Here is a 19,907-nt window from a genome sequence, read left to right as displayed (position 1 = left end):
TAATTGAAATCAGAACAGCTGTTTCGTAGCAGATGACATCATTTGGGAAGGGACAAGAGGAAATTACTGGAAATAACGAAATGTTCTATATCTTTATTGGCATGTGGAAACTTGTCTATTCATTTACTAAATTTTATTATAGAGCACAGTTAAAATCTGTGAATTTTGCTGTATACATGCTGTGTGTATGTGTATATGTGTGTACGTTTATACGTATACAGATATAAACTTATGTATACATAAGTTTATACATATACACTTATATTATATTATACGTATATGTTATATGCATATAATATATATTATATAAGTGTATATGTATACTACATATAGTCATTTATAATATATATTTGAGTTCTTTTCTAGAATCTCCACTATAATTTTATGTATCTGTCTATCCTTTCATAAATACCAAGCTGACTTAGTTATTCCTGCCTTAAGATATGTGTTGAAATTCAGTAACGTTTCTCTTTTGTCCGAGAAATGTGTGAGGGGAAAAGACACACGCACAATACTTTAAGTGTAAATAAACTTTTTCTCACGTAAATCACAATGCAGATATAATAAGCACATTATATAATAAGCAAATTGCAATGGGAAAGGGAGAAGGGAAAAGGGAAAAGATATATGTGTATATTTACACTCACCAGACTATGGAGGATTCATCACCCGACTGAGAGTCAGCTGCCTGTCAGTGTTCAGGTCAAGACAGGTCTTATGGAGTTTTGGCACGATCTGGGACCCCAGCTCTTTTTGTAAAGACCCTCGGCTCTTTTGGAATGAGTTGTTTGTCATTGAGGCCCAGTCGCAAGGGCCCTTTGTGGCTGGACAAAAGGAACACAAAAAAGTCAACTTGGTTTGCGATTATCTGTTGGTTTTCAATAATTAACATATAGGAATAGATTGAAATACAGATTTTTCCTAAACAGTGCTGGATGAATGCCTCAAGGGGTTCCTAAAACCTGTGCTTGGATTTGGTGGCCATTGTTTGTGTCCACATTCAACTGAGTTCAAATTTAATATTTAACTTTTCCTCCACATCCTCCAACTTTATTATTTCACAAAACTGTTTTGACTACTCTAATTCCTTCTGCTTTTCTACGTAAGTTTTATATTTGCTGCACAGAAGCCTGCTGTAATTTTTATTAATAACATATTAATTTGAGGATAATTGTCAACAAAAACCTATCTGGTTTTCTAATTCATAAACACAGTACAACTCTCCATTTATCTAAGTTGTCATTGGTTTGCTTTTAAGAGTAATTTATAGCTTTAAACAATAGAGATCCTGCCTGTATCTTATAATATGTATAAGTAAGTATTTTTGTGCTATTATAAACACTTTAAAGAGTAGATTTTAAATTCATTTTTTGCAATAATTTTTATTTATTTACCTTATATCTTGCAGTGTTGTTGAACTCACTTATACGTTCTAGAAACTTTTTTTGTAGATTACATGGGAGATTCTATGTACATAATCATGGATAGAGTCAGTTGTATTTCTGCTATTTAAATCTGTGTAGCTTCTGTTTCTTCTCTTGCCTTATTATACTGGCTTGAAATTCAGATATGATGTGGAAAGAAGCATTGAGAATAGAAATTCTTATACCACCTTATCTTAGGAGACAACTGTTCAGCATTTCACAATTAAGCATTATTTTAGCTGTATTTTTAAAATAGATTGCCTTTTCAGTTTAAGAAAGCTTTCTTCTATCCCTGGTGCACTAAGAGATTTAAACTAAATGAACATTATTTTTTTTCTGTATCTATTGAGATGGGCATATAATTATCCTTGTTTGGTCCGTTAACATGCATCACAATACACTGCTTGATTGTCAAATATCAAACCAGCTTTGCATTCCTTGGCTTATTTTCATTTGATTGTAACACATACTTTTAAGACTATCACTTTTTCTCAGTGAAACTTTAGTTGAATCTCCTAAGGTTTTCTTTTCTTTTTAAATTCTAGATATAGACAAATGAAGGTTCTGGGTGGTGACGGGGAAGTACTGAGAGAAAGGAGCATCCAAAGAGGACGTGGCACTTGCCTCACCCCAACCCCGTACTTTGCCCTATACATGTCTTTCTCTTGGTTGTTCCTGAGTCGTATCATTTATAATGAAATCAGTAAACCTAAAACAAGTAAATCTGTCTGCAGTTCAGATACTGAGAGTGGCTTTCATTAAGGCCGACAAAGGAAACCTTGGTCTCACACAATGCATTGTTTTGGCAATGTTAAGAAAAAAAATAAACTTGAAGATGACAGAATTTCTTCTTCATACAGCAGCTGATGATGGATGATAGTGGATAAATGAATTACAAGAGCCAGAATTCCAGGATGTAAATGAAAGGCACAAGCACTTACACAGTTTCTCAGTAAGATTCCAGATGAGTCTAGTGACGGTCTGAGGATTCTCCAGGCAATTAAGAATATAAAGAATGCAATAAAAGAGCTCAATATAGTGAATAATGTCTTCAAGAAATATCAACACCAGAACCACAGGGCACTTAACGCCAAAAGTAAGTATTATTAAAGTACTCCGAAGGCTTCAATGGAAATCTGAAAACTTAGTTCAAAGACAACAAAGCGACAAATGTTCTCAGGGTTTATCGATTAACTCATCAAACAAACTTGATTATTCAGACATTAAAAATTGTGGCCTGAAAGTTCTAGGTTGGGATGTGTTTCCAGCAGTGGTGTCAAAATGCCTTTATCTGCAAATTTTTATCATTGACTATATAAATTATGTCTTTCTTAAAGAGCTATAATAAAAGATTTTAAATGAGATTGATGCATTTTTACCATATTCTTGTAAAATGTTGCATTATTATAGTTTTACATCAAAGATTTTGCATCACATATGATTTTCTCACACAGTAATAGTGGGAGACTTTAACACTCCATCGTCATATTAGACAGATCAACCAGATAGAAAATTAACAAGGATATCCAGGGCTTGAACTCAGACTTGGAACAAGCAAACCTGATAGCCATTTACAGAACTCTCCACCCCAAATCCACAGAATACACATTCTTCTCAGCACCACATCACACCTACTCAAAAATTGACCACATAATTGGAAGTAAAGCACTGCTCAATAAATGCAAAACAACTGAAATCATAACAAACAGCCTCTCAGACCATAGTGCAATCAGGTTAGAACTCAGAATTCAGAAACCAACCCAGAACTGCACAGTTTCATGGAAACTGAACATCTGGCTCTTGAATGTAGACCAGATAAACAATGAAATGAAGGCAGAAATAAAGAAGTTCTTCGAAACCAATGAGAACAAAGATACAACATACCAGAATCTCTGGGACACACTTAAAGCAGTCTCTAGATGAAAATATATAGCTATAAGTGCCCACATGAGAAGAGTGGAGAGATCCAAAATTGACACCCTAACGTCAAAATTGAAAGAGCTGGAGGAGCAAGATCAAAAAACTCAAAACCAAGCAGAAGACAAGAAATAACGAAGATCAGAGCAGAAGTGAAGGAGATAGAGACATGAAAAACCCTTCAAAAAATCAATAAATCCAAGAGCTGGTTTTTTGAAAAGATCAACAAAATACAGAGACCACTAGCCAGATTGATTAAAAATAAAAGAGAGAACAACCAAATAGATGCAATAAAAAATGATAAAGGGGAAATCACCACAGACTCCAGAAAAATTCAAACCATCATCAGAGAATATTACAAACAACTCTATGCACATAAACTAGTAAACCTGGAAGAAATGGATAAATTCCTGGACTCCTGTGTCCTCCCAAGCCTAAACCAGGAGGAAGCTGAAACTATGAATAGACCAATAACAAGGTCTGAAGTCGAGGCAGTAATTAAGAGCCTACCACACAAAAAAAGCCCAGGTCCAGATGGGTTCACAGCCGAATTCTACCAGACACACAAAGAGGAGCTGGTACCATTCCTTCTAAAACTATTTCAAACAATCCAAAAAGAGGGAATCCTCCCAAATCATTTTATGAGACCAACATCATCCTGTTACCAAAACCCGGCAGAGACCCAACAAGAAAAGAAAACTTCAGGCCAATAACCATGATGAACATAGATGCAAAAATCTTCAATAAAATATTGGCAAGCCGATTGCAACAGCACATCAAAAAACTTATCCACCATGATGAAGTAGGATTCATCCCGGGGATGCAAGGCTGGTTCAACATATGCAAGGCTATAAACGTAATTCACCACATACACAGAACCAAAAACAAAAACAACATGATTATCTCAATTGATGCAGAGAAGGCCGTTGATAAAATTCAACAGCCCTTTATGTTAAAAAACCCTCAAGAAACTCTGTATTGATGGAACGTATCTCAAAATAATAAAAGCTATTTATGACAAACCAACAACCAATATCATACGGAATGGGCAAAAACTGGAAGCATTCCCTTTGAAATCCGGCACTAAACAAGGATACCCTCTCTCACCACTTCTATTCAATATAGTACTGGAAGTTCTAGCCAGAGCAATCAGGCAAGAAAAAGAAATAAAGGGTATTCAAATAGGAAAGGTGGAAGCCAGATTGTCTCTATTTGCAGATGACATGATAGTATACCTAGAAGACCCCATCACCTCAGCCCAAAAACTCCTGAAACTGATAAGCAGCTTCAGCAAAGTCTCAGGATATAAAATCAATGTGCAAAAATCACAAGCATTCATCTACACCAATAACAGACTTAAAGAAAGCCAAATCAAGAACGAACTGCCATTCACAATTGCTACAAAAAGAATAAAATACCTTGGAATACAACTTACAAGGAACGTAAGGGACCTCTTCAAGGAAAACTACAAACCACTGCTCAACTAAATAAGAGAGGACACAAACAGATGGAGAAACATTCCATGTTCATGGTTAGGAAGAATCAATATCGTGAAAGTGGCCATATTGCCCAAAGTAATTTACAGACTCAACATTATCCTCATCAAGCTACCGTTGACTTTCTTCACAGAACTGGAAAAAAACCACCTTGAACTTCATATAGAACCAAAAGAGAGCCCGCATAGCCAAGTCAATTCTAAGGAAAAAGAACACAGCAGGAGGCATCACACTACCTGACTTCAAACTATACTTCAAGCCTACAGTAATCAAAACAGCATGGTACTGGTACCAAAACAGAGATATAGACCAATGGAACAGAACAGAGGCATTGGAGGCAACACAACATATCTACAACCATACAATCTTTAATAAACCTGACAAAAACAAGCCATGGGGAAAGGATTCCCTGTTTAATAAATGGTGTTGGGAAAACTGGCTAGCCATGTGCAGAAAGCAGAAACTGGACCCCTTCCTGACACCTTACACTAAAATTAACTCCAGATGGATTAAAGACTTAAACATAAGACCTGGCACCATAAAAACCCTAGAAGAAAATCTAGGCAAAACCATTCAGGACATAGGAGTAGGCAAGGACTTCATGAACAAAACACCGAAAGCATTGGCAACAAAAGCAAAAATAGACAAATGGGACCTAATGAAACTCCACAGCTTCTACACGGCAAGAGAAACAGTCACTAGAGTGAATCGGCAACCAACAGAATGGGAAAAAATTTTTGCAGTTTACCCATCTGACAAAGGGCTGATATCCAGAATTTACAAAGAACTCAAACGGATTTACAGGAAAAAAACCTACAAGTCCATTCAAAAATGGGCAAAGGATATGAACAGACACTTTATGAAAGAAGACATATATGAGGCCAACAATCATATGAAAAAATGCTCATTGTCACTGGTCATCAGAGAGATGCAAATCAAAACCACATTGAGATACCATCTCACGCCAGTTAGAATGGCGATCATTAAAAAATCTGGAGACAATAGATTCTGGAGAGGATGTGGAGAAATAGGAACACTTTTACACTGTTGGTGGGAGTGTAAATTAGTTCAACCATTGTGGAAGACAATGTGGCGATTCCTCAAAGAGTTAGAAATAAAATTTCCATTTCACCCAGCAATCCCATTACTGGGCATATATCCAAAGGACTATATATCATTCTACTATAAGGACACATGCACACAAATGTTCATTGCAGCACTGTTTACAATAGCAAAGACCTGGAACCAACCCAAATGCCCATTGATGATAGACTGGACTGGGAAAATGTGGCACATATACACCATGGAATATTATGCAGCAATCAAAAATGATGAGTTCGTGTCGTTTGTAGGGACATGGATAAATCTGGACAACATCATTCTCAGCAAACTGGCACAAGAACAGAAAATGAAATACCGCATATACTCACTCATAGGTGGGTGATGAACAATGAGAACACATGGACACAGGAAAGGGAGCACTACACACTGGGGTCTATTGGGGGGAATAGGGGAGGGACAGCGGTGGGGGAGCTGGGGAGGGATAGCATGGGGAAAAATGCCAGATGTGGGTAAAGGGGAGGAAGACAGCAAATCACACTGCCATGTGTGTACCTATGCAACTATCTTGCATGTTCTGCACATGTATCCCAAAACCTAAAATGCAATACAAAATAAATAAATAAAATAAAATAAAAAAATAATTATAGATCAAGAAAGTATGCCTTAATGTACCATTATATTCCATTTCAAAAAAGAATTATGAATACTATTGTTTGTTTCTGATATTTTCAGTTCCAAGTGACATGCTGCAAAAGCATGCATTTAACAATATTTGGTGGAAAATAGTGTATGTGTGTTTAGAAAGATAATCATAATTGGAGAATAATAACATCTATTTCTCTATTAATTAAACAGTTTTCTTCTTAAATTCTGTAATAGGGAGTGCATAAGCAGTTCGCTAACATGACGTATATAAGAGTTCATCAGTCACACCAGGATTATAGGGGTCAGTAAAGAATTCTTGAAGAAGCTATTCATAACCTGAAACCTGAAAGATAAGTAAGACAACCTGTTGAAGTTGGCCTAAAATTAGACAGAAAGAATATTTCTAGTAAAATAGAGTTTTAGTGGCAAGGTCATCGTCTATGTCACTAAAACAAAGAGATCCCATCAATGTTTAAAGGAATTAATGTTTTTTTCTCTCTCTCTAATGTATGACGTGGGAGGAAAGATATGGCCTGGAGAAGACGAGGTGCTTTAATACATTAAAACATCATATTGTGAATGGTTAAACTCTTCTCATCATTCCCCTCATCTTTATTTTTAGTGTTTTCCTTGTGGAAAGATTCAAATTAGCTCAAGTTTATATCCACATTTTACCCCCACAGAATGGCAGAAAAAAGAGAAAATGTTCAGGATAACTGGCTCACCTTTAAGTTGTAGGTAATTTAGAAGCTGTATACAGGCCGGGTGCGGTGGCTCAAGCCTGTAATCCCAGCACTTTGGGAGGCCGAGGCGGGTGGATCATGAGGTCAAGAGATCGAGACCATCCTGGTCAACATGGTGAAACGCCGTCTCTACTAAATATACAAAAAATTAGCTGGGCATGGTGGTGCGTGTCTGTAATCCCAGCTACTCAGGAGGCTGAGGCAGGAGAATTGCCTGAACCCAGGAGGCGGAGGTTGCGGTGAGCCGAGATCGCACCATTGCACTCCAGCCTGGGTAACAAGAGCGAAACTTCGTCTCAAAAAAAAAAAAAAAAAAAAAGAAGAAGAAGAAGAAGCTGTATACAGTATTTCTGTTCATACTTTGTATGTTATTTCTTGAAGATAAATGATGTCGGGAAACCTTTGAAAGCGCGGAGCTTGTAGAAAACTGGGGCGATTTCTCGATGCAGTCTATGGGATGACTGCCTCAGTTTTGTCCATCATTTTTGTTGTTTGTTGTTACTATTTTGGGACCATTTTCCCCCAGAGAAGGTCAAAAGTTAGAAATCCACCTGAGCCATGTTTACCCTTCTTTAATGTCCTCCTTTTCTTCCAGTCATAGTTCCTGGTAAATAAATGCTCGGTGTCAATAACTGTGTGTAAACAAAGAGGATGTATTACTATGCAAGGCTTTGTGATTTAATTTCTCTTTTAAGATTTAGGGTGAAAAAGAAGTTTGCTCAAATTTAGGTCCCAGAAGCAATTAAAGAAACAAAATGTGTACGCAAATGTGTAATACTGCTTAGCTACGGTAGAGAGTCATAAATTAAATCTCAGCATATACATTATGAACTATACAAAAATTTGATTTTGTTGATATTTAAATAGGTATAGAGATGAGCATTTAGTGCAAAGTGCCTTTTCGAGCAGTTTGCAATTTTAATAATTATGAGCAAAAAGATGGTATTTTGTAGAAAGATCAACTCTTTAATTAATGATTTATGTTTGCTGATACACTTTGCATTTATTCTTGTGAATTTAACCCTTTGAAGTCATCTGAGGCTTGGATAACATGCAAGGGTATCCTGTTCGTTTGGTTCTGTGAAGTAAAGCACAGCTTCCCTCCCCTGCCCTCCTGCGCCACGTGCTCATATATCAGAGCTTTCCTTCCCCATGTATGATCTTCACTCAAAACTTTCTAACCATTTTTCTTTGTACTTGCCTAATTTCTCTAACATGCCCCTTGGAGAACATAATATTGTTCTATTAATTTTTGTCTCCCACAGCCACAAATTAGGCAATCAAAGTTTTTTGAAAGGCATTGTGAGGTTTGCTTTTTTTTCTTCATTTTTTCTTTCCAAAGTGCCTTTGTCTTTACCATGATCCATGCTACTGAAAACAAATTTTTTTTGAATTGCTTGGTGTTAGCAACTGAAACTAAAATTATATGGTATAGAATCAGTTAAATGGTCAATTCATTATTTGTCCGTTCTAAACATCTCAAGAGTTGTGGATTGCGTCATTCATACTCAGCTACTTTCCCTCCTAGGTTTGTCAGTCCCAGATATAAGCCAGATCAATCATGTTCAGGCAAGGGCATTAACGAATCTAGTGAGATGGCAGAGAAATGACCTTGTCTATTTGCATTCTCTAACTTGCCTTGAACTAAGAGCATATAATAACGTTTAAAGTGAACAATTTGATACCAGAAAATAAATACTCATGGAAAGCAAATTGTTTAATTTGAATTTTTTAATATGTATTAAATCCATATTACTACACATCTATTTATTAAATTATCCCTTCTGTACCAATATAAGAGAACACTCGCAATATAACTGCTCTACCGTAAGTCATTATTCTCAAAGCATACTTTACTGACATTTGTTTGCCCTCACAGCAGGTCTGTTGATTTTTAAAAATTTACAATTTTTTCCAACTTCAGCATAGGTCATCCTGCAAAGTAGGCACTTACTAAATCATAGATAAAAATAGGAACAAATAAAAGGTTACTAGTGAAAAGAAGCGATTGTTCTCCTAGTCTTTTTACTCACAACATTTCGATTTTTGTTTTCCAATATACTAAAATTTAAATTTCAAAAGGCTATTTCAACTGCTGTTAAACAGGCTTTAAAGCATGCTTATCTAGAACGAAGTTTTTACACACTTGGAAGTCTTAGTAAAACCATATAAGATCAACTAAGTACTTGCAACTGTTTTCTAAAAACATTCTTAGGTGGCAGAAATTTTAAGGCTTTTAAGCGGCTAATCAATATCCAGAGAGCTGGGCATATTAGATTATAATCAAATGCTGTTGATTGTGGTTTCCTGCCATATAAAATGCAGAGGCCCTGGCTTATTCAACGGAATAATGGAACACATTTTGGAGAATAAGAGATTGTGATTGATGCATCAAAATACCCGAGCAGAATGAGAAGGCCAGTCCCAGCTTTAATTACTCCACAGAAGCAGCTGTTCGCCCATTACAGGGCATGAGTGTCATTGGCATCCTCTCTATCCTCACCCTACAGACGCAGATGTAATGTCTCCAGGTGATGGAGCACAGCTGCTCTGTGGCTGCACATCCCTAACGGAGCCAGTGGCTGCCTGCTGCTGTGGAACCGCAGTGTCTGTCAGACTGCCCTCCAGCATCATCACAGGAGTACAGGCAGATTCATTATATGGCAAGAATATGTGCGTATCACTCCCAGGAGTGCTGCCGCTGAAGAAGGACTTTGAGAGGTCACTTCCTCCCGGGCCAGGTGTTCTAGTAGGCAGTGCGAAGAACATCTGGGTGGTCAGTTCCTAGAGGATCCTCCTTTCTTCATCCACGAAAGCTTTGTCTTCCCAGAGATGATAAATGATAAAGCATAGACCAAAATAACTGCTTCAAGACAATACAAATCTTAGGGAAAAATGCTTTATAATGCTATTTGAAAAACCATGATCCTTCCTAGGAACTGCAGGTAAGTGTAAAGAAAAAATGAGACAGATACAGTGGTTAGGAATTATAAATGCTTGCAAAATGAGAGTTACCATAAATAAAATTGAAAACAGAAACAAGAGAAAATGTTTGCCAGGTAATAATAGATGAAGAATTTAGGTTTCCTTACATACAAAGGCTGTATTAGAAAGAATGTGGCAAACAATCCAATTGATATGTGGACAAACAGCATGTGATACAATGTACACATGGCCACGGAATTTTACAAGTCCTGTCACATAGGTGGAGACCATTCTCCTAACTTTCGCATCTTCTCTGGCTTTGTGATCTGCTTTGATCAATAGAATATGGTCAGGGTCATACAACGCTAATTTTTCTTCTTTCTAATTTAAACTTTTAGTTATGGGGGTAAATGTGCCAATTTGTTATATGGGTATATTGCATCATGCTGAGGTTTGAGGTATGGATCCCTTCACCCAGCTAGTGAGCATAGTACCGGGTAGGTAGATTTTCAATCCAGGTCCTCCTCTCTCCTTCCCCTTTCGGTCCCTAAAAGCAATTGTGACAAAAACAAAAATTGACAATTGGGACTTAATTAAAGAGCTTCTGCCCAGCAAAAGAAACGATCAACAGAATAAACAGAAAAACCCAGAGAACAGGAGAAAATATTTGCCAGCTGCACATTCAAAGAAGATCTGATATCCAATAACAAACTTAAACCAACAGGCAGAAAACTACCCCATTTAAAAGTGGGCGAAGGATGTGAACCGACACTTCTCAAAAAAAGACATACAGGCAATGCAAATTCTAGGCAGAAGCCTGAAGAGTCTTTGCAGTGGCTCTTCGGCTTCTCTGGTGGGTTTTTATGCTTTTGGGACAGAGGGAATTTATTTTAAACATGCCAGGAAAAGCTTCTAGAAAATGAAAGCTATTCGGATTGAGCCACTGCTATCAGGCCTGCTGACATCATGCCAAACTTTGGACATGTGCCGTAAAGGCATAGTAGACCATCTAATTCCCAGGAAGCCTCTAGAGAGCTACACATTCAGAAAAATGATCAGCACTGCTTTGCACAAAAGCTAACTGATATGGAATATGACCATGAAATTTACAAAGAAATGTAAATCAACAGTAAACCAGGATATTATGTTCAAAATTTGCTAATGACTAAGCAATCCAAACATACAAATTTTAAGAAGGAAATGCAATTCTTTTTTATTTAATTGGGAACAAAATCATTTAATATTGGAAAATATCTAGGGCCAGCAAGTATGAGTAACATGGATATACATGCAATTTATCTGGAATACAAATCAGTGCAAACTTTGTTGAAAGTAATTTGGTAGTTCCACTTCTGCATTCTCTCTCATAGAAATAATGACACAAATGTCCAGAGATCTTTGTAAAAGTACTAATCGCAACACAGTAGTGAAACAAAGAGAATCAACACATTTCAAAAATTGGATTTGACTCCAAATGATGACACAAGGATCCAATGGGAGCGTAAATGGCATATTGTTTCCTCTATCACATATGAGGCTAATAGCACCATGATAGTGAAAGAACCTTGGTCCTACCATCTTCTCATCACACAGTCTTCAAGGTGAGGCCTCAGTGGTTTAAAGTATACAGCACATTCATACATGAGAATAGCATTTTCCGTGAATAACATTATTAATCAGTAAAGCTGATCCACCAACATAGACTGTCCTGGAAAAACATTCAAGGGATATTTTTAGATAATAAATTAAATTGGCAGAACACTGTGTACATTTAGATATAGATAGATACGAACCAATCTTTAGAAACTTCATAACATTTTAACAATATAAATAAGATATTTTAATATAAATTTACTTGTATTTTTATTTTGATAAAATATACACATCATGAAATTTACCATTTTAATTATCTTACAATTCAGTGGCATTTAGTATCATCACAATATTATGTGACCATCACCATTATCTATTTCCAAAATATTTTCATCATCTCAAAAAGAAATCCTACGCTCATTAAGTTATCACACTTCATTCTCTTCTCTCAGCATCTGGAAACCACCAACCTGTTTTTTTCTCTATAAATGAACTCATTTTGGATATTTCACATAGAAGAAATCAGAAGATATGCTCCTTATTGCGTCTGCCTCTTTCCCACAGCATAATGTTTTCAAGTTTTGTCTGTGTCATAGCATGCCTCGGAACTTCGCATCTTCTTATGTCTGAATAATATGCCATTACATGAATATTTCGTTTACCCATTAGTCAGTTGTGAACATTTGAATTGTTTCTGCCTTTGGGTATTATAAAGTGCTATGGACATTTTTGTACAAATTTTGTTTGGACATCTGCTTAGAATTCTTTATAGTATGTAACAAAGTTTGAAATTGCTGACTCTATATAAATTCCATGTATAACATAATTAGGAACCACAAAACTTCTTTCCACAGGGCTTGTATCACTTTGCATTCCAGCATCGTATAAGGGTTCAAATTTCTGCACATTCTTCCAACACTTGCTATTAAAAATAATAGTAATTATAGCCACCTAGTAAAGTGGTATATCATTGTGGTTTTGATTTACACTGCCCAAATTACTAATGATGTTGAACATCTTTTCATGTGCTTGTTAATCATGTCTTCTCTGGAGAAGTATCTGCTCGAATCCTTTCTCATTCTTTTATAATTTTCAACTTTTTTGCTTGTCTTTTTGTTCTTGATCTGTAAGAGTATATACATATATTTATATATATAAACTTGTATATGTATGTGTGTGTGTACATATGTATGTGTGTGTATACTTGTATATATATTATATACATATACATTCTAGATGCTATATCTTTATAAGGCAATTTACAGACATTTTCACATTCTGAGGGTCATCTTTTCACATTCTTGAAAGTGTTACTTGATGCATATGAATTTCTGATTTTCATAAAATCCAAGATAGTGTTCTTTGGTGCATATAGATTTTTTATTTTGTTGAAGTCCAAACTATCTATTTTTTTTATTGTTGCTTTTGGTTTTGGTGTGATATTAAAAATAAATCGATAATCTAATGTCATAAAAATCTAAACATTTTCCTCTAAGAGTTTTATAGTTTTAGTTTTAATGCTTATGTCTTGGATATACTTTCTATATAGTGTGACATAAGAGTACGGTTTCATTCTTTCACATGTGACTATTCAGTTGTTCCAGTACCATTAGTTGAGAAGAGTATGTTTTTCCTGTTAGATGGTCTTGGGACCCTGTCAAAATCAATTGATCTTAAACATAGTTTATTTCTGCACTCTCATTTCTATTGCATTGATCTGCACTCCTATGCTTGTGACATTACCACACTATTTTGAGTATTGTAGCTTAGTAGAAAGGTATAAAATCAGGAAGTGTGCTTCCTCCTGATATGGTTAGGCTCCGTGTCCCCACTCAAATCTCATCTTGAATTGTAGCTCCCATAATTCCCAAGTGTCATGGAAGGGATCTGGTGGGAGGTAATTGAATCATGAGGACATGTTTTACCTGTGCTGTCCTCATGACAGTAAATACATCTCACAAGATTTGATGGTTTTACAAAGGTGAGTTCCCCTGCACAAGCTCTCTTGCCTGCCACCAGGTAAGACATGACTTTGCTCCTTTTTTTCTCTCTCTTTTTTTTTTTTGTCTTCCACCATATAGTGAGGCCTCCCCAGCCATGTGGAACCATGAGTCAATTAAATATCTTTCCTTTATAAATTACCCATCTTAGATATGTCTTTATTAGCAGCATGAGAACAGACAATACACTTCCAAAATTGTTCTTCTTGATCAAGATATTTTTGCCTATGCAGAGTTTTTAAAAATTTTATATAAATTGTAGGAATGGCATTTTCATTTCTGCAAAGATGGATGTTAAGCATTTGATAGGGATTATATTGAATCTGTAAACAGCTTTGGGGAATATTGCCATCTTCACAACATTAAATCATAGAAACCAAGACCACAAGATGTATTCCATTTATTTAACTTTTTCTTAATTTTTTCACTAATATTTTGGAGTTTTCTGTGTACAAATATTGTTTTACCTTGGATGAATTTTTTCCTCAGAATTTTATGCTTGAGACATGATTATACAATGGATTAGTTTCTAATTTTCCTTTTGCATCTTTTTCAAATAGCAAACTTTTAAACATAGTTAAAAATCAGATGAATTAATGAAAGAAAGCTCAGAAGAGACAACAGCTTTTACTTTATTTTTACATAAGAAAATAACGGTATTTTTAAAACTGCTTTTTCATGATTTTCTGCATTTTTCATACAAAAAATTAAGCAGCAAAACATTGCACACATATAAACTCCACTGACATAAAAATACCTCAAGATGACTGTCAAGGATTTCTGTATCCTTTTGCCATAATTAAGCCCTGGGACTACTTTTAAGCCCACATATGCTTTGCTGCTTCTTTTTTCTTTTCAGCAAAACCCAGAAACCCAGCCAGCTCTCCTTTTCCCTTGGTAGTTCCAACCACAGACTTAAAATATTGGTGTCCTTTTTCTCTCTTACACTCTCCACAAAATTAACCTTAAGTTTAATGCCTCAGAGAGGCATTTAAATGTTCTGAAGTTCTTATTACATGAGAGAGAATTATATTTTTAGATCATTCTAATAGCTTATTTGGGGCAGGGGGTAGTTAGCATCAGGACCTGATTACTAGGACCAACAACCTCAAAATAAATAAAAAGACCCTTTTAATAAGCAAACGGTGAACTGAAAGCCTTTGACCTTATATTGCTACTTATTACTAAATGAAATCAAATCAGGTAACAAACATAAAACTGTATTTGATGCTGTTGCTTTTCCTTTCCTCCTCTCCCCTTTTCACAAATTTTCTTTGTTCCTCTGGCGATGTGTTATTTTTCAGGATTAATCCTTTTGAGAAGTCTTTCAGCACCTAAGAGAAGCTAAATCTTATCTCAGGCAAGGTTCTGTGTAGGAAACTTCTTTGTTTTAACCTGATTGTATTTTCTTTTTTTCTTAGCTTCTCCTCCTTTCAGAAATTCACTGTTTTCTTTTGAAATTAATCTATGTAATATATGTATCTATGCAAGCATATATATTTAATCACTTAAAGGCTTTGCTTTTTCTTTTACAAACTCCTTTGAAGTTTCCTCTGCTGTCTGCTATGTAAAGGGAAAATAGCCAGTGATAATTGAATAGATTTGTACATGGGTTTGAAAGAAAGTCTGAAGGTAGGGATAAATGACTGGTAGTTATTTCAGGAGTCATGTAAAAAGTGCAAAATTTCTCTAGCTAACCAGGCAATCATTATTCTCATAGGTCAAAAAAATTCCCTTTATTTGCTAAATTCAGTAATTTTTTACTTACTGTGGTTAGTAGTATATGTGTGTGTACATGTATAGAATGAGTAAAGGATAGTAAATTTGGCTTTCAAAAATATAAAATATATCATTAGTAAACACCTCAAAATTTGTAATTTAAATGTACTCTATATGAAGTATTGCATTCTCAGTGAATTTTCTAAAGGAAGAATTTATTATAAGGTCTGGTATCTACTCACCTCTCTGGAAATAGTCTACCTTGAATCATCTATTCACTTTCTTTCCATTTCATGTCTTAGAAGTTTCTTTCTAGTTTTGTTTTCATTCAGAGATTTTTATATTCTTTTTTGTGAACTTGAGGTTGATTTAAATACAGGATTTCTGAGGTATGGAAAAATATTGGCCTATGATACAAAGTTCAAAGGAAATGTTGTTTCATTTCAAATACCAAGTACAAAACAGGCAAAGTGATCTTTTAGAATTGTGTGGCTTGAGAAGCAACACAGAGAAGGAAACCTTAAATACTTCTTAAGAAGTGCAGAAGAAGCTAATCATGCTGTCAGAGTCACCTCTGACCCTTTCCATGACATTTGATGTATTCAGCAAATTGAAGAAACGTTCAATGTTTCCTTTCTGATTCATTAGCTGCTGACTTGCTGGCTACCGTCAGTCTGCATCTCTCAAATCACCAGAAAATAGGAAATGGCACAGCAGCAAATTCAAAACTCACTCTGAGCTTCAAATAACTATTATTTTAATTTTAAAAACAAATCAAAGAAATAACAGTTGAAATGTATTAGCTGTGTGTCTTCAGTTTCAGTCCTTTTGCTCCCTGTTAACTAGTAGGTCTTGCCCACTCATCAACCAAGGAAGAAAGGGAAATACACGAAAAGAGACATGTGGCCACACACATAAATATTTCCTAAGAGGATCTCCAGTGCAGCAAAATTCATGTATTCTGTTTTAGGGATTTTGCACTAGGGAATTTTGGAAAAAAAGGGAAGGAAGTTTTTGGAACTACTTTTGGGTGAATGAGAGAAACAGAGAGAAATAAAACGAGAGTCAAAAAAAGGGAATATTAAAAATTGCATGACCTCTCCTAGCCTTCTAGCCATCTCTAGAGAGACACTGTCAGAATGTATGAACTTTAAAAAAATTTCTCTGGAAAATTCTGATTTTCCTCTCTTGATTTCAATACCATCAACCTCAGCCAACTGTCCTACCAAGTAAGGGAATAAATGGAGACAATATTTGAATGGTCCACCTAGTATTGTAATTTAGTTTAAGATTTTTCCTCCGCAATATTTCATTTATCCTAAGATGTGTTCCCCTATGTTAGATGAGTAGTAACACATAGTGAGAAGGAGATGCATGAAAATCTTTGTCTACAACATTGGCCATCTTATGCTGTGTATCTCAACAAAATTATATCCCTTTGATAAATTTGAAAAAACAGGCCCTAACACATCATTGCTAATAATGAAATTAGAATAAAAACACCAACAAATAAAAATTATTCAAATTGAAGGGGGAAAAAACCAGCACTGCATGAATACTTCTAAAGGAAATGAAGGTTTTCATCCCACCTTGTTTTTCACAGTAGAGGTTGAAAGTGAAAAGGAAAAAAAATTAGTAATACAATAACCTCAGTAGAAGCAGGAAGTCCCAGTGTCTCTTCCCTTCATGAGAGCTTTGTTTCTGCTTCTTTCATTAATAAAGGCTGTCAGCGAATAAAATGAAACGAACCAACAAAAAAAGAGCAGTTTTTGAATCATTTCTATGTAATGAGATTTACTGTGAGAAAACACATGCTGTAGTCGTTTTATGATCCGTTATGTTATTAAAAAGTGGAACCATCCTACCATGCGAGAGTTCCTTACTGCATTTCTAATAAAACATAGGCAATAATCCTAAATCGTGTTTGTTGTTTACTTCAAGACTCTTGTCATGGACAAAAATAAATTATAGTAGCATTTAATAATACATGGTTTTGATCGTTTCACTTGCTTTGAACATATTTTGGGATTTGTGCTAAGTTTTAACCCATAAGCTAAAGAAAACCTTGATAGAAACAGTTATTGAATACACCATCATATACTATGTCTTTGTAGCTGTACTAAGTAATAGAATCAAACATATTTAAAATATTGTGTAGGTAAGAAAAGTCATGTGACATTGGCAATCACACAAATGTTTGTAATTCTCTAATGCGATTTTATATATTATAGAACAGATCTAAATTGGAAAACACCTTGTTTAAAATAATATACATTTCCCCTGGTATATCAGAAAATAAATTGAATTTTCTTTTTGAGTCTTACTTTAGTAACTCTCAAATAATCTCTTATTTCTAATAGTATTATTCTTAGATTTGAATTCTTACCAATTTTGCCAATTCTGGTGATCAGCTGGTTCTCTTGAGTGCACTGAACTGTGTGTGTGCTCTGGCTCCCTTATGATCTTTTAGAATGGATCTGTTCTTAATCAAGACCTTAAGTCAAATCTTTGACATACATGCAAAATTTAGTGTTCTTAAATTAACCCATATAAATATTTATTTTACCTGTAAAATTAGATGGCTGGACAAAATCATTTATAAAATTCGATATAGCTCCAAATATCTATTAATTTATGACCTCCATTTATTCAGAAAGATTTTTTTTTCTCTTTCCTAATTTGGTAATCAGATTTGTAAACTCAAGTGAAATGATTTAAAACTAGCAATATTAAAATTAAATTCACTTTACACAAAGAAGGCAATACTATTTTTGAAGCAAAGAAAATCACTGAGCTATATTTTAAGATAACAGTAAACATACATATTCATATACTGATGTAATTATTCATTCATCCAAGAATTATTACTCACTGATCTCCTCCTACACACTATTGACTTTTTTGGTGTTGAGTTTCCCAAATGAACATGAATTTTGACTCTGAGGTGGAACTAAAATATTTGAATTCAACATTATATATTATTTAATGAAATATTTATAGTACTAAATTAAAATGATTATGATATATTCTTCTACAAAAATTGAAATCTTCAGTAAAATTTAGTGCTTACCCTGTAAAAGAAACTACCGTCAGAGTGAACAGACAACCTACAGAATGGAAGACAATTTTTGAAATCTATTTATCTGACAAAGGTCTAATATCCAAAGTCTACAAGGAACTTAAACAAATTACAAGAGAAAAACAACCCCATTAAAAAGTGGGCAAAATACATAAACAGACATTTCTCAAAAGAAGACACTCGTGGCCAACATATAAATGAAAAGCAGCTCAACAGCACTGATCATTAGAAAAATGCAAATCCAAACCACAATGAGATACCATCTCACACCAGTCAGAATGGCAATGACTAAAAAGTCAAGAAACAACAGGTGCTGGTGAGGTTGTGTAGAAAAAGGAATGCTTTTATACTATTGGTGGGAGTGTAAATTTGTTTAACCATTGTGGAAAACAGTGTGGCGATTTCTCAAAGATCTAGAGGTAGAAAAACCATTTGACCCAGCAGTACCACTACTGAGTATATACTCAACTGAATATAAGTTATTCTATTATAAAGATATATGCACATGTATGTTCACTGCAGCACTATTCAAAATAGCAAAAACATAGAATCAAGTCAAATAGTCATATAGTAGAAAGCTCCACAGTTGCATCTTTCTGGGCCTCAGTGGTAACACTTGCCTCTGAAATTTCATATTTCTTTTGACTTACACTTTTTTATTAGGCAGGAGCCCTTTTCGTGGCATGTACTTAGCATTTACTATCACAATAGCCCTTGTTCCACAGGTCTGGGATCCAGAGTGTGTTTCTGCTAGTTGCTGAATATATTATTTCAACTAGGTATTTCAGAATTTGGGAAAAAACTGTGGGATGTGTTGAAGTACATTATACCCACTTTGAGGTCAATCAGGGACAAATATTTCACTGACCACTTGAACTCTATGAGTCACTATCCTGACTATTGTACTATGGTGTGGTTTTGGATCTCAAGGAATTAATAATAATTTAGCATCTGTGTCCATTAATATTTAAAAGTTTGGTTATTTCCTCTTCCTCAGTGTATAGTTGCCATGGTGAGCCTTCAAATTCCTCTGGTGCAGGCCAAATTTGGCTTAGTAACTTTTTTTTTAATTAAGAAAGTTTTGGAGCCAAAATGGCTAACTAGAAGTGGTGACAGGAAGCTACCATAGAAAAAAACATAATGGCATGTGAATCCTGCAACAGCAACTCAGGTTTCTAGGTATTGTCATCAGAAGTGACTAGGCGGCTGGCGTGACCCACAGAGAAGAAGGAAGAGCATTGTAGTGCTGGGGGCCACCTGAGAGTCACATGGGGCAGAGGAGCCCTCAACCCAAGCCAAGGTGG

The sequence above is a fragment of the Callithrix jacchus genome, chromosome 16 (assembly GCF_049354715.1).
Source record: "Callithrix jacchus isolate 240 chromosome 16, calJac240_pri, whole genome shotgun sequence".
Taxonomy (NCBI): Eukaryota; Metazoa; Chordata; class Mammalia; order Primates; family Cebidae; genus Callithrix; species Callithrix jacchus.
The sequence above is the reverse complement of the archived record's forward strand: the minus strand, read 5'-3'. Positions refer to the sequence as shown.